The 17,316-nt window shown below is 42.8% G+C and overlaps 1 protein-coding gene across 6 annotated transcripts in view; it reads right to left on the minus strand.

Moving 5' to 3' along the window:
- LPP (LIM domain containing preferred translocation partner in lipoma) overlaps nt 1-17,316 on the minus strand; it is a 328,422-nt gene that overhangs the window by 236,539 nt on the left and 74,567 nt on the right. The window lies entirely within an intron of this gene.

Here is a 17,316-nt window from a genome sequence, read left to right on the forward strand (position 1 = left end):
AGAGAGAGAGAGAGAGAGAGAGAGAGAGAGAGAGAGAGAGAGAGAGAATCTGCATAGGCTGCACTTCCACTTTCTCTTGCTTGCCTTTGGGAGATGCTTAAGAGAAGCTGCATTTTAATTAGTAGCCCCAACCAAGGGAATCTGATCTTGACAACAACGGAAGGAGAGCAACCCGAAGTTACAGACTTCAGGGTATGTGGGTCCCAGCCCTTCACTTCTTTGCTGACATTACTGCTTCCAGGAATTAAATCAAAACCCCACTTAACTTCACAGAGGTTGCAATTGCGTCTAAAGCACTGCCTAAGCCTCAGCTGTCATAAACAGACATAGTTCCACTGAAATCCAAGGAGTTATTCTGATTTTGTCTGGTTATAGATCTACAGACCCATAAACATTACAGCTCATGCAACCTCCAGCTAAGTATCTTCTAATGGAAGACCATTATCTTTGCCAGAAGGATTGGGATAACTTCTTTAAAACATTCTTGAAGACTCATTAGGATCATTCAGTTTTGGAGGTTATATTTTAAGAATAAACCCCAGCAGCTATTAAACACTGGAAAAATACATAATAACATTCTATAAACAAAGCTTGAGTGGAGATATAACTATAGTTTGGGATTTTCTTTGTGAAATTGGTAAAATGGAGGGAGGAAAGAAAACAGAAAAATGAAACCGAGCTGTGCACATACACTGAGAAATCAAACGTTACTTGACAGATAATGAATGAAAAAGAAACGTGAGGAATAAGGAAGCAAAATCATGTAATTCTGTCCTCCTTTTGAGCCTTATTAAATTATATTTTGGGTATAATGCACAGACAAGATGTCATACACCCAAGGAAATACAGCTGCATTTCACTGGCTGTCACTTGCTGTAATAGCTGATCTCAAGATTGACTCTTTTCCCTTGGTCTTCCTCACCTCCTTGTAATAAACCACCCAGAGACAAGCCTGTACTGACTGTGCTCTCCAGGAGCAGAGCAGTGCTACTGACTAGTTTTACAGACCTCTGCCCAGGGCTGAATGCTGCCAAACATCACTACATCTGTGCCATGGACCTACTGTTGTCTTCTTTAAACCATCTCACCAAATGAACTAGTTCCCTTGGGCAAAAGGCCACTATCGGTTGTAACCAAGCTCCTGTTCAGATTGTTGCATTGCCACAGCTTTACTGATAAAGGAGAATCCTGATTTGTTTAGGTTTTTTTCCTTTTTTCTGGCCAAATTATAGTGCCAAGCATGAATTATAAGCCAAGCCTGAAGCAGGGAGAGGTGGAAGAGTCTCGCTTAACATTTCGCAGAAAATCCACAAGCATCCCAGGCCCTGCCATGTGCTGATTACAAAGAGCCACCAGCACAAAGAAGTCCCTTTGAGCAGCTCCTCGACCTGCGAGCCTTCCGAAGGGGCACCTCTGACCAGCATCACTACCTGGGTCAGCCAGATGGAGGGGTGGTGGGGAACGTTTGAGGTATTTCCTTGTCTGATTTTCATTTCATTCATTCATCACTTATTTGGGTGCCTCTCTCTTCAGACACAGATTTGTAAGCCAGTACAAGTAAGGCAAGGCAGAGGCACTGCCAGGTCCTGTGCTAAGGATGTAGCAAGGGCACTGTGGTGCCAGCCTGTATCTCACAGGCACTGGGCTGTAGGATGGCAGCAGATAAGAGCCACATGTCCAAGCTGCTATTCTAGGCTAGCATGTCACCCCACTTACAGGTATGGCTGTCACACCCACACAGGTGCCTGCACCTGCACCGACCACAGCTCTCTACTGGCTCAGCAAGGGAAAGGATAGAAAGGAACACAGCCACTCAACACCCACCCATCCACCCTCACTGTGTGCACAGGGCTGGTGGGAGACAGGGATATTTAGAGCCCCCCAGAGTGCAGTCCATCATAATTCCCTCCTGCACCTCCAGCCCTGAATGCAGCCTTAAAAATCCGTAGCTCCAGATAGCTAGCCCACATGCTGCTACTCCAGTTCAGTGGGGAGAGGATGAGCTCAATTTTGCAATCAAATAGGAAGGGACAAAAAAAAATTTAGTAGTAATTTTTAGTAAAATCAAAAAGACACACCCCATTCAAATCAAAAATAAAACAGAAGAAGTGAGTAAGAGAAACAGTCTCCTCTATTGCTTCAGTGGCTGCAAGTTGCTCCTAGTTGCAACCAAAGCTGAAGTAGCTCAGGTGCAGAAGGAAAGCTATCACAGTTTGCCAGCATCACACTCCATGGTACTGTCCTCCTGTCCCAAAGTGTTACTGAACCGTGAGAGCAGCTCCTCTGAGAGAGGATGCTCAGATGTTCTGCTCACAGCTCCCCAGCATCGTTTGCTGAACTGGATCTCCAGGGACAGCAGATCTGGGACAACAATCACACATGTTCCTTTTGCATTGCAAATCAAGTCAAAACACAAGCACAAGGAGCATCCAGGGGCACAGCACATCCAGTACCCAAGTAGGAAGGGGCTGCCAGTCCCACACCCAAGCCCCTGCCACACGCAGTGGGTAGGTTTGCTCCCTGCCTGACAACGACTTTCTTTTCACCAGCCAATGTAGGAGCTTCTCAGAGAGACCCAAGAGAAAGTCAGGCACAGCTCAAATAAGCACCTGGATCTACAAACAACAGATTAAATTCTCAAACTACAAAACTATGTTTTAGCAAAAGTGCAATTGAACTCCATGTACTTGTTACATTTCTAAATATACTCTGGTTGTCAAGACAACAAAGAGACTGATGGATCTCTAAAGTGTACTGTATCTATTTAATTGTCAGCATTTCGAACTGACTCAAGGAGGAAAAAAAATGCTGCGTGATAAGTCTAATTGTCATGGTTACCACAGGCTAACCCCACAATAAAAATATATATATTCTGGTTAAATGTGCCAAGCCATGTGAGGAGCAGATGGGAGACATTCTCATTACTGCAACAGCCTCCACTGGAAAACTAAACTTGAGGAAAGATGCGAGAGACTTTACAGAGATCTCAGACACAACAGACACCGTGGGCTGCATCTTCCCAGTCGTTTGGTAGCAGTTGCTCAGGCTTTTCCGCTGTGCTTATTCACCCCATGGGTGTTGGGACAACCCATGGGGCTGGGGCTGCATAGCTTGAGAATATTCTGTTTTGGGGATCTCATCCCTCACTGCAGAAAGCCTGAGATGTGAGATGTTACTCCTCAAAAGCCTCTGACAACACCTGATGTGCAACTGCCTGGGTTTTGCACTCCCACCCTCACCTGCTTGCTCTCCTCCCTCCAGGAGGCTGTATCCAAGCCCACAGGCAGGGCTCATACCATTAACAGCTAAAGCAAGGGTACGTGCAGGCTTGGGGATTAGAAAGAAGTAGAAACAAACAGTTGGCCAATACTGCAAATATACCGGCCTGAAGCTGAGCTGGAAAACATCATGGACCCCCAGCAAGCCTCTGCAACCCATCTGACAAGCATGAGTCACAGTGTGAAGAGCCCCACTATTCACAAGGTCCCTTCTGAAAGAGATGTTTTCCAAAAAATGCCTCAAACGTTGGTTTTTTACATGAAGACCTCCACAACAACATCTGGGTTATCTACCTGCATATGAAATGATTATGGCTTTTCTTCAGTGACCAAAACTCATCCATCTATAATCAGTTCCCACTTTCATTAAACCAAAGTTTAAGTTGCAGGAGAAAGGCACCGGTGTCATCCAGGTATGAGAAGCAATGGAAAACATCTTAAGTTCACCTGGTGAGCACTGACTTAAAAGCTGGACTCAATGATCCTCGTGGGGGTCCCTTCCAGCTCAGAATATTCTGTGATTTCAATGAATGGGCAGGTTTCCAATTAGTCTGAAGCTTCCCCAACATTTTTGACAGAAAACACCTCAAAGCCGAATCACACTTAAAACTCTCCCCCAAACTGTTGCACTCTTTCATATAGATGAAAGCTCTGCAACTCTCCTGTCAGACACTTTCATGGAAACCATAAGGCATTGCCTAAAACCATATCCAGGATAGTCATGAAAGAAAATCTGTTTGGAAAACACTGCTTAAGAGAAACACCACTTCCCGGGCGCCTCAAGCAACACATTTGAGCTTGTGATATTTTCCTTGGAGCTTGCCCCTGCTCATCACTAAGATGAACAATTTCTGAATTCCAAATATGAGATTCTCCATGATGTAAAATGAACTTTCATGCCTACCAATACAGTCACTGTGTGGCTCATCTTGCCTGCTGCTTCACAGAGTGGTCTGTGCACGGAGATGGGCAGCAAACGTCAAAACAGAAGTAGCACAGAAGGGTTATTTCCAGGGCTTTTGTGAGAATTGCTTCAAATACTACTTAAGTTAGGAAGTAAAAAGGAGTCTTTGGCATGAAGAAGACTGTGGTCTAATGAAAGTCAAAGGTACTTAAAGGCAACTGGTTTTTTACAAGTATTTGGGTACACCCAAACCAACGCAGCATCAGCATTTTGTCCCTAGATGCCCAAATAATTTTGAAACTAAGCATTACCCATAAGGAACTTCAAAGAGATAATAGTCCTCCTGAAAGCTGTATCCAGAGCTTAACTGAGCTGAAATCCCAAACAATCAAAAGCTTAAAATCATGCTCCTATTTCAACACCATACGGGTACAGGAACCTAACTTTGGTTTTCCTGTTACTGAAAGTGCTCGCCTAGGGCACCAGGCTTTTACAGTTATGGCTTTGGGACAACTGTTACATTCTGTTCTAATAAAGTACGTGCTCTCTGGAGCAAACTCCCAAGAATGACTCCTTTGCTTTGGCACAAATGGACTCATTTGGTTTAGATAAAAGGATGTTCCCTTGCATCATTTTCATTTGATTTTTTTTTTTTGTAAGATAGAGAAACAGTTAATTTTGCTAAATGAGTGCTCTGTTGCCATGACTTCACTGCAGACAAACACAAAGCCATCAAGCTCCTTTTCCTTGGGCACTGTTTCTTTTAAACAGGTATTTGATCATCTTGATTCTCTTGCTTCTTTTCTCAGCATCTGGATTCCCAGTAATATCCTGCAGTCAGATACATAATGGCTATACCCATTCAGTAAATTATGGAGATATTCCTGCACATATTCATCCCCCCACAATCCACCTCTGCCAGCTGTGCCAATGCACCCTCTTATGACTCCATATGCAGGGCAGTGCAGCCTGCAACAGTAGGCAGCAAATCTCTCCAAATGAAACCCTAAATTTATGGGATTAGTCCCTGAAAGTCATAATTCCCATGCTCCCACCAAAGACCAACAGACAGCTCCATCCTAGTCACCATCAAGCCAGACTGTTGCCCAGGACTTTGCCCCAGTCTAAAACCAGAAGCCTAAAGTCCTTCCCACTGCCTCAGTTTCTCTGGTGGATGAAAGGGGCTGCATGTATGGGCCACCTGCCTCCATGAGGTGTTACAATATTGGCTGAGTTAATATCCATGGAGTACACTGAGGATTAAGAGTATTATAGACTTTACTGAGAGAGAGGGTTTTTTCTTTTTAATGTTTCATTGAATAGACAGACTAAGTAGAAACAGCACTTGTAGCCTGCAGCCATTATCCTAGTAAATGGCTTATTACAGCATGCAGCCTACCAGCTCACCTCCAACCAGTCTCGCTTAAACGCATGTAGGTGGAAGTGTTGCTCATTCTAGAGAACTTTCTTTTTCACTGTCTCTGTCTGATGGAGACTCTGGATAGCTGGGCTCACAAGACAGGGCTTAGGATATAAATACTTCAGTATGAGCTTGTTGTTCAGTACCTATTTAGGGCAATCATAGAACAATTAATTACTTCCCATCTAAGACTAATTCCTGTCTCTTCCAAAAAGACTGAAGGGGGGTGAGTTTTGTCTCAAGACTTTCAATTTTCTGATGAGTCACAGCAGACACACTACAATAAGCTCAATACTTCAATCAGACTGTTTCTTATCCAGATATATTGAATACATTACTAAGATGTGGAGTGTGCTATTTTAAGGGCTGATTTCAGGCATTGTATGCATAATGCTTTCCCATCTGAACACGTGCTTTCTCCTGGATGAGACAGATGTACCTCCTACACCACCATGCCTTCTCCCCCCCCTAAATCATATAGGTAAATAAACACTGCAAAAGCAGAAAGTGAAGAATTGCACACTTGGTGCAGTGAATTTTACAACACACAGCCCTTCAGTACATACCCCTCTCTCCCACCTCACTAGTTCATTCCCTGCCCTTTGGCAATAAAATAACTTATGTGACAGCAGCATCTGACAAGAAGAAAACATTCAAAAACTGCACGGGTTGCAACAAGTCCACAGCGTCTTGCTTTCTTCATTCTAGGGCCAAGAATCATACATTTATTGTTCTGCCCCAAGGAGCAACTCTGCATCCCTGTACGAATCCTCAGTTGTCCCCAGTTCCCACGCCACCCACTCACAAGCTCCCAGGCTTCATCAAGAAAGCAGGAGACTCTTCACACAACCTCTAAGCAGCAACGCAGATTATGGGGACCAGCAGGTGCCCCTTTGGTCCTCATTATTTACTTAACTGAACAGACTTAAATATAATTCATTGTGTCAATTGGGCAATTGATCCCAGCTGGGTCATTTGAGTCTACAACAAGTTGCACTCAGCATTAGCCTGACCACAGCGAGCTGAGGAAACTGCCTCACCCAAGCAGACTATCAAGAGCAGAGCAATGGTAGCAATGGTCACATCTCCATGGACCATGCACATGCCTAGGTTCTCAGAAGCAATGCAATTAAAAGCCCCCAGACATGAATAGCTGCCTAAAAAACGTGTGGCTATGGTGACAATTAGGTTAACTACCACGTTTGGGTGAGAGAGACTAGGTACAGATGACACACAGCTAGGCTCTTGCTTTTAGAGTTGCTAGTGTGCCATCAAGGACATCTGCTGCTCTAAGAGCAGCCACTGCACAGACACCACCTCAACACTACCCTTGTGTTAATTGCTAACAGCAGTTTTCCCCATGGCACAACTGGACTATGCAAGCAGTTTCTATGCAAACAGCAGCAGTGCCAGTTTCTGCCAAGCCCATGCTAATTGCAAGCGATTCCAGCTCAAATGCTCTTAAGTCAGAAAGTATTTAGGTGACGTGTAACCAAGGTCTCACATTTGTCTCACCAGCTCTTCTGTGGTGAACAAACCTACAAACAGCTATGAAGATCTGTCACCGTCTCTTTTCTTTCTTCCTCCTTGGAAAAACTTTCACGTAAATTCTAATTTTAAGCCAACAAAACTGCAGAATGTTTTCGATCCTCACAATGCCCTCAGCCGGCCGGTGTAATTGAACTGTCAAAGCAACACAGAGGACATGGCCACCGATATTCATTAAAGGCAACAGATCCTCCAAGGATCAATGTCGCATCTATCACATTTACCTCAAAACTTGGAAACCTTAGGAATGTTCAACTAGTTTCACAAACTCTGTGGAAACAGAAAGGGCAAGTGGGGGAGGATCATTTCACATACCTAAGCCCAACCTGGAAGGACCAAGGAAAAGAACAGACTGAGCTGGGTTTTAAGTTTAAAATATGGTAAATCTCCTCTTCAGTAGGCTCAGTGAGGTCACTAAGGTGAGAATATTCACCCAAATTTTATTGGCTTCCATTAAATACACTATTATCTCAGTCTAAATGTTTATGGGACAGCCACCAGGCTCCACAAGATCTACAAAGACATTCACTTAGACATGCAGGTGACAGAGCAACACAACTCTTATGTTATCCTTGTGGGTCCTGTCATGGTCCCAGCAGAAACCATGAGCTGGTGGCCTTGGCTGTGCTGCAAAAGGTGCCTGTGGAGTCAGTGCCCCAAAACTAGTGCAAGCAACTTTCTTAAAGTTAGTGGTATGAATAAAGAGAAAATACAGGACCACGCAAAAAAAAAAAAAAAAAACACCCTCAACTTAAAGTGGATCGTAAATTGTCTTCTTCCTTTTGGAGAACAGTGCTGGTAACATATGGGTCTGCAGCCTAAACAGATAGCTGACGAAATTCAGCCTCATCTCATATTCTTAAAACATGCAAGACCAGGATTCTCCCATGCCAGGCAGTCAAGTCCACGTGCCTTCCTAAAAAGCCATTTGGAAAGTTTCTAAATGCAGTAGGAGAAAAATAATCCTGCTTGGTCCACGTCTGTGTCTCCCTCTCCTCCCATTAGCACATGGGGAGAAGGTTGGCTTAGAGCAATACAACACTTCAATTTGAATATGAATCACTCCTCTGGTGAGAAAACAAAACAGAAGCCCATTTCACATCAGCCTTATCTGAAGATATAATAAAACCCGACATATCTAACAGGAGCAATGGAAGTAAAACATGGAGAAAATACTGGCTCAGACAAACAACAACACTTTCCATTTGAGACAATCCTGAAGTGCTTTACAAACTGATAGAGGCAGGAATAATTTCATCTGCCACTGAAACGTGGCTATGTCTGGGTGGGTACTCAGCTCAGCACCACACTGTAGTTCATGATGGAGGGAAGAAATGTGCGAGAGTTCAGGACAACATGATCCTTCAGTGAGAACTGGACCACTCTCCTAGAAAGTGGAAGTTAGGTTTGATTCATATGATTAAAAATGCCACTATGTGGGCTGAGCACCAGAACACCACAAGCATGTGATGTTGTACTTAAAAAAGTGACCAGCTGTAAAAAAGATGGAAATCCAACTCACGTACACTGGTACTGTCCAGCTTCTGGTTCAAAAGGTTACAGAAAACAGCAGCAAGGTAGAGGATTAAAATTTCTGAACCTGCCTGGGGATTACAAATTAATTTCTTATCCTCAACAGGGCTGAAGGATCACGATTTCCTGCCCCTGGTTCAGGTGCTATCTCCAGATAGAGTTCAGGGCAAATCATTTCTCCTCTCCCCAGCTCCCATCCAGCAGGCACAGCGATACTCAGCCACTATCGGGAACAGTCCGGAAGAAAGCACAGCTCTACCATTTATCACTGCTATTGAATGTCAGTCTTGTGCATCTCCAGCTTTACCTAAACATTGACAAAAACACCATTTTCGCCCTCACTCTTTTTCCACCTTTACTCTTCACATCCACCTGCTGTGACTGTGGTCCATCTCACTGGAGATAGTCATGACCTGTTGTTACAGAGTTGGTCAACTGTGACTTGTTCCAAAAATCAGGCTTTTCTTGTGCTACTGAAACATCAACATATAAATACATAAATCCTTCAGGGTAGAGGCCCTGAGCACATTTTCAGAGCTAAATGTTTGCTTCTCTTCCTGGCAGCATCTGGGTGCTTGCAGACTATTTATCTGCATCTTGGAAACAGCTCTTTAGTCCAACAAACACATCAACAATTCACCTTGACTCAAAAGAATGGTTTTCCAAGCTCTGAGGAAACAATGAACAAAATCATCATCTTTTTCTTATTTTTTTGCCAAATGTCTGTTAAAGTTTTCCTGAAAGGAGTTTACTTAATCTTTTCCCACATAACATTATATATACAGCTGCTATTCCAGAAACAAAACAAAACAAAACTTGGTGCACAAATGCAAACAAATCTGGGTTTGGCCTGATCTGCCTAAACCAAAAGCCAACTTCCTCTCCTACTGGCTCAAGAACAGAGATCCAAAGCCAGCAAGTTCCTAACATTTCTGAGAGGTTGACTTTTGGATAGGTTTGTGCAAGCTTATCTTCAGTGCCTTGGGACTGCATGACAATTTAAGGGAAAATGCCCTTAGAATAAACATGGATTTGAACACCAATTTGGACAACTACTACAAAGCCATTTTATTCTGTAGAAGTGACATCTCTCCAACCACAGAGTCACGTTCTTGCTAGTTGGAGACTCATCCTCATCTTAGTTTAAAGAGACCTAATTAATTTGGTTTTCCTGGGGGAAGGGGAAAAAAAAAAAATCAACAAGCCAATAAACAAGAAAGGAAAATTACAATGAGTTGAACATGAAATACAGGTAAAGTGAATTGCCAGGGAGTTCATCTAAAAATTCGTCACTGATTCATCAAACAATTCACTGAGATGTCTTAAGAACAAGCTATCAAGACAAGTCACTCTTCCTCTCCACCTTTTATTATTAGTTACTGCTGGAAGTGACCTTTTCTCCAAATCTCTAGACCATTTTGAAGTGCTAGAGACTTTAGGAAGTGAAAATTAGTTCTCAAAATGAACTAAACTGCTTCAAAAGCCTTTTATTAAAGGTTGCATCTGGCTTCTTTCTCACAGTTGGGTATTTAGGATAACTCACTACGAAAAAATAGCCACTGTGCAGTTCTAGTTAAGAGTTCAAGGCCATCTGGTCTAGTGGAAGGTGTCCCTGCCCACAGCAGAGTAGATTTGGAACAAGATGATCTTTTAAGGTCCCTTCCAAACCAACACGTCTATGATTCTATGAGAGACCCAAATTTGGTGAGAGAAGCGCTCTTTAAGTTATGGAAACCAAGCAAGAGAGAAGTTGCTGAAACCAAGGGAAAGAGGTGTCTAATGCCACTGGAGCAAGCCACTGCCAAAACCCAAGGAGAACCAAGGATCCCCTTCCCTCAGGTCTGCCCACAGCCTCGGGAAGGGCTCTGGCAGGGAGCTGCACTGCCTGCAGCCAGCAGATTCCAGAATCTGCTCAGCCTGGCAGAGCCTGGCAGAAGAGTAGGAGGGTGAGACTGCTGGCAGGAGCAGGCGGAGCAGCAGAGCTGGTGGAGATCATAAATGGAAGAGTGTTGTAAAACACGGAGGTGAGCACAGACTGATACTCACCTTCACAGTTCCCCCCCCCAGAAAAGCACACACCTCGTCAGTCTCTCAGCTTTGAAACGCGTCCAGACTTCGCTGGATCGATCCAGGAACCTCATTCGTATGCATGTTTGCTCTCACACGCAAACACGGCAAGGTTTTAACCACACACATTTTGCACAAGTCCCACAGGCCCAAACTTTCAGGTTACTCAGGAAACTTGGACTTAAATGGGATTGTAAACCAAAGGAAAGAGATTATAGATAAAGGCAAAGACCGCAAAGAACTGCAGAGCAATTTGAGTTAGAAGGGAGCTTTAGAGGAATCCAACACTGAGGTACTCCAAAATACCCAATCTTCAGAAGACCTTTTACTTAAAACAGGACTTACTTAAAAGATTGCACCAACTGATCTTCCAAAACTGATTTAGTCATATGAAAAGATGGTCTAGGCTCTCTTCATTTAATATCACTCGTAAATGGAAAGTTCTCATCAAAGCTATAATATATTCAGTTCCAGAAGAACAATTAGGTGACATTAGATAAGTAACTAACTCTCAGAAATAAATGGCCTTGCTATTTATCAGTATGTGCTGTGCCTTTAAAAGTTTCCAAAAGCAATAGTCTGTTTCTGTGCATACTGGAATATTCAAGAGCATTTCATATCTATTCTCATATCAAGAAAAGAGCAATTAGATCAATAATGAAACAGGAGTGCTCCTTTTACTTTCTGTGGTTTGCAAAGAGGTTCATGTTTCTGTGTGAGCACAGCTCTTGTTTTAGTGATGTGAAAGTGTGTGGTTTGTGCGATACCCAGTTTCTTCTAATATTCAAGTTTCTGTTGTTACCTACCTACAATTTACAGTAAAGCATCCTTTATTCTCACACCTCTCAATCTCAAAATTAGATCAATTCTCCCAACAAGATTTTATTACCCATGTAGACCTTTTACAAATACTGGAAAGCTTGGTAACAACATACTCCTCACTAATACAGCATGAAATCACAGAAGACAGCATTAGTGTTACCAAGTCTACCTATGCATATATCTATGTATACAGACACATGAAGCAGTAAATACAAGTTTTTCTTTGGGGAAAAGGACCATTTTTTTGTTTCAAAAAGCAACTAGAAATTCATGACAACAGGCCCAAGGCATCACATGCATTAGGTAAAGATTACTGAGCAATATTTGAACCACTGTGTGTACATCACTGTTGTGCTATTTATTGTGATTAGATTATTACTATTTTCAAAACTATTCAAAATACTTAGAATTTTCCCCCCCTGCCTCTGCAGAGCATGAATCTAATCCTAGCAAAAATTCCTTAAGAACCGTCCAAATGAGAAGGACACTGCAATTACTGGGGATGGGTAATCTGCTGGCTCCTGCAGCAAACCAAACCATGCCATTTATAGCTTTTTAACCCTCTCCACAATAGACAAAAGCACTGATATTTTAGCTCGAAATGTTCATTTTCCAGATAGCTCTTTCTGGTCATGTACTCTCCTCCAGAATCCTTGGCTGTGCTGTCCCTGTGGTTCTCAGAGAAATGTACCTTTATCAAATATACTGAAGGTCCCAAAGAGAAAGTTCACCGGCTGCTACAACACAAACATCAATTCAACAATAAAAATCTAAAACCAACTGGAATACTAAAGAGTTCTGAAGAAGCAAGGTTTTCAACCCTGTTGTGAGTCATCTAGTCAGCTCTGTAGTCTGAGCCTATTAAGTGCATACACTAAGGACTCTGCACTTCTCAGTGATACCCCGTTCTGCATGTCTCTGGACCAGACTCATCACTTGCACACAAATATTCTTAATGGTCATGAAAATTGTCATGCCCTACCTGGCATTAATTTAATGATGATGGCATAACACTGCATTACCAAGTCATTCAGTTACTTTGACTAAGATTAATTCAGGCAAGCCGGGACACAAATGTTCAAACTCCTTGATGTATCTTGCACCCACCCAGAGAGGACTTGGCTTTCAGCCAGTCTGCATAAATCCTGGTGGGATTAGTCAATGTTCAAAAGGCTCCTTTATGGGATAAGTAAGGAGGTCAAGCACTGAGATCTAAAAAAAGGACATGATGGGTGTATATAATCCCCCACAAGGCACATCCCTCCACCCTTTACAGCCAGCAACAGGGATGACTAAGAGCACACAGCAAAACCCATTATAACAAAGCAATGGAAATGAAACTGGCAAATGTACCATTTATCATGTCATCTTAACACGAAATGAATGTATCTGATTTTATCACCAAAGATGCCAAAAAGCACATGTTTGGAAGAGATGAAGAGAGAGAACCATGAGACTACTGCTTAACTGGTTCTAGCTCGAGTAGAACTGCTGAAATTTTCTAATTTTGTTCCTCTGGATTCCCTGCAGATGAGCCAAGAGCCCAAGAGCCCTGATGCTCTTGGAAAATGTCAGTAGCTAAATCTGGACTAACACAAGACTCTAAAACATCCTTCTCAACCATTTGGGCAATGCTCAATAAAAGTAACATACAACACACTCTACTATAAAGGTGCCCCAGTTAGGCATTGTCATCATGGGCAGCTCCAGGTCAGAAAGTACTGTTTGATCAAATGTTTAAATTTGAGGGGGATGTTAAACCACAAGCGTGCCAAATTTCAAAGGCATTTGGTTTTCCCACTGCTATCTTCATGTAGGAAACCTGACTGACTCCTGCATCCAAGCCCCTCCAGTCTCAAGTATTTCTCCAACTTGGATAACATTGTGGGATCTTTCTTTGGAATATAGGCAAACTCAGACTCATTAGAGCAAACAGACCTTTTTTTATTTTAACATGAACTCTTTACACACCTTAGGAGAGCCATCAGCTGCCCCAAAATGCCAGAAAGGAGATCAAGCCGCTGCTGCAGCTAAAGTCAATGCTGGAAACGTCTCCAAACATCTCTCTGGAAACTAGCATGATAATACAAGTTCTGCTGAAGTCACATGGCTCTCAGGCACCTTGAGATGGGCTATCAGGAAGCGGGACCCATCTCGAACCAACCACAAGCTCCTCGACAACAGATTCCCATCAGCAACACAGCACCAGTCATTGTCCTCATCTGGGCACTTGGCCATTTTAAAATGTTGGGAAAACCTCCTCCATTTTCCACCACCCAGAGACCAGTTCACTGATCACCACCACTGGATGCTAACTGCCTTCCCTCACCCATAGCCTGACTAGGATTTGGACCACTGAGAAGTTTTCTCCTCATCCTCCAGACCAGCTTGTGCACCCTCTCCCCCAGCCCAATGCTAACAGAGTTTGTCACCAGCTCTGAGTAACCTTGGCACAAACAATAATTCTTGCCTCTCTAAGCAAGAATTTGGAAAAGCAGCTTTTGTTGGACAGGTATGTCTGGCTGAGATTTGTGATCAGATGCAATGCACAATACAGTGTGCAACCTGGAGAAATATTACCATCAGTTAACAGCAGCACAGATTTCTTTCCTCCCTGCCCCTCATTAGCCTCGAAAGCTGGCCTTGCCAGCAGCAGTAATGCAAGCTGAGACAACAAAGCACATTAATGATGGGCCCCATCATGTTCCATATTAATTACTGTAGCCAGTAGTAAACTGCTGGTTATAAATTATATTTTGATAAACTGCCCTTTCTTTGACAAGCCAGCTCCAATGTTTAATGTTGCACTTAATCCTCAGATAATACCCCAGGAGTCCTCACTGTGCCCAGCAACAAATCAAAGCAACCTTCAAAAGGCTGGCACAGGTCCCCTTTTCCTACGTACCTCGACCTGAAACTATCCCATTGCATCAACTTTGTTATAGGTCAGATCTAAAGGCTGAGTTACCAAAACCAGCAGCACATTCAGTTACCAGGTGTCCTACATAGCTGCCCCAGTGCTTCCCTGCGCTGGCAAAAGCCATGTACATGTTATACATCTCTAACAGTTTTCCAGAAATGCTGCACTATTATATTGTTCTACAGGGTAAAACAGCAGGGTAGTAATCCCCAGAATATCTCAACATTCAGAAGAGAGGAGATTTACTTCCACCTGGGACCGAAATAGTCAACTAAAATCTTTATACGAAACCATCATATTCTTATTTTTGTTTCTTTTTAATTCAGTGACATTTAGCTAGCAGAACAGCTGTTAGCAAAGGTCTAGGAGAGGTGGAATACCATTTTCTATATAAAGAAAAATGTTTTGGAGGAAACTGCAATTTGACAAAAATACCTATTTAGCAAAGTACATTTTAAAAAGTGGAAAAATATGTTCTGCTTTTCCTAAGGTAGCAAAAGATCCACCACAGCTCCTGAAAAGGAGTCTAAGTCTTAGGAATAAAGGTATAAAATTATATTGCAATGTACATCCAGGAAAATAAGGAAGAGAGATGTGCCCTTTAAAAAGCAGCATGGGCCCATTGCCTCCCACCACCATCAAAACACATGAAAAGACTAGCTATGGTCCTCCCAAAGAGCTGGTCCAGCTCTCGTCATTGACAACCAGGAGTTTGCAGATGGCTTCAGAGAGCCTGGCACAGTCAACACTCTCCTTCATTTTACTCTGAAGGAACAACTCACCACACCCAGCAAGAAAAAGATGCTGCACCTGTTATTTACAGCACTAAAAACCCAACAGCTCGGGATTAACAGCAGCAACTGAGAATCCCATCCTCTCCTCCACAGAAGGATGTGAAGCCCTGTGGCCTCACTCCAAGCTGCAAATTAAAAATGCTTACAGCAGTCAAGGGTTCGGTCTTGTTCTTCCACCACTGGTGGCAGATGGTATGGTGCTATTATTAAATCTTGATTTCCAGCTTATAATAATAGTTATATGAAACCTTCTGCACTAGGAAAAAAATTCACTACTTTTATTTTGGGAAAAAGCAGAAGTCTTGCAGTTAAGTAACTTTTGTCTTTTAAAGATTTCTTTCAAAAATTCGTAACATAGTTCTCCTAATTGGAAACACAAGGAAAATAGGATATGGCCATATTAGTTAAAGGTCAATGCACATTTACCCACCTCTTTCGAAACTGACAGTATTGTCATGACAGCCATAAAAGCTGCTTTGAATTTTAGTTCCCTAGAAAGTAAATATAAGGAATCCCAAAGCTGTAACCACAAGTGCCACAGCTCTTAACACTGATGTCATATTTAGCTGAATTTGTGCTGCAGAAGTCAGGATGGTAAAGCTTCAAAATCAGCTCATCTATGTACTGGAAGGGCACAGTAATTATCCACCAGCCCATTGCCCCAGGCACGTACCACAATGCCTTCATTTGATGCAGCATTAACAGCAGAACATGTTTTATTCCCAAGCATTTAGCATGGGGCACTGCAGGGCTGCTGGGATCATTTAGGGGGCTGCTGCAACCAACTATCTCACACTACTGTATGTTTTATTTCAGTTTGCAACTGCTCCTTCCAATTCCAACTACCAAACTAATGTTCTCCTTTTTGTTTAGGAACCAGTTTACATTCATTTGTATCAATTTGTTTCTGTATCAATTAGCCAGGGCAAAGGGGGTTGCCTTTTAGACCCTCTTCTGGTACATTAGACATAAGGGGACTGTGTAATTAATAGATGTCAGGCACAGTCCCCCTTGATGCATTGATTTCCTCCTACTTAGAAAACACTCGGGAAGAGCACAATCACCCCTGGCTGTCAGGGGTCCTCATAAAATCCATAGGCTTGAATCCACAGAAACTGCTAATCATTTTGGATGCTGAGAAGGGGGAAAGTAGAGTCTGATCTTTGTAAAGCAGAGGAAATTTCTTATTAACTGCAACACCTGAGCAGACTTCAGAGGGAGATTACAGGAATGCCAAAAGCCAAATGCCAAAAGCAGCTGCACAGCCAAAAGCTTCCAGAGCAAGAGGCAACTAAGAAAAACCCTTTTGGTCCCAAGCTGCATTAAGGGAGACGGGAACACTCCCCCTGAGCTTGGAACATCTGCATCACCCGGACCAGGGATCACTGCAGCAATACCAGTTTGCTCCCCCCAGTCACACCATGTCACAGTCATCACCCTTCTGTCACAGACAATTTGGGCTTTACCAAGCTGTCTACATATTAAGTTGAACTTCTAGGAAAAACAACATTTTGTGACTATACACCTTAGTTATTTCCTTTTAAGGTTTAATTTTTCCATCTCTTACATAAAGTCCTCAAAAAAAAAAAAATCTCAAGGTATTTGATTACTTTCGCTACCATGTAGTTCTGCCCAGGAAGGCACTGCTAAGAAACCACACAAGACCAGTATTTGTGCAAAGCTAGTTAAAATATCTTCATCCTGCAAATATTAAACCTCCCAGCACACACCACACCAATAAAAAGCACAGAAAGAAGACCGTCCAGGAGCATATCAGGCAAGCTTGCTGAATATTATGCTTAGCTTTGCACAAGCAATAAAGCATTTTTCACTGTGCACAGAGACTCAAATCCAAAAATGCCTACCCAGAACTGCTCACTCTTATCCACCCCACAAGGCATAGGAGACCAAGCCTAATTTTAAAGAAAAAAATACCCTTTCTTCTATTTGCTGAGTCTCTCTGGAGAGATAACAGCACTTTGGCTGGGTAGCATGTTTAATAAGAGATGATGGGGAAAGAAAGGTTCTCC

The sequence above is a fragment of the Corapipo altera genome, unplaced genomic scaffold (assembly GCF_003945725.1).
Source record: "Corapipo altera isolate COAL_440 unplaced genomic scaffold, ASM394572v1 113, whole genome shotgun sequence".
Lineage (NCBI taxonomy): Eukaryota > Metazoa > Chordata > Aves > Passeriformes > Pipridae > Corapipo > Corapipo altera.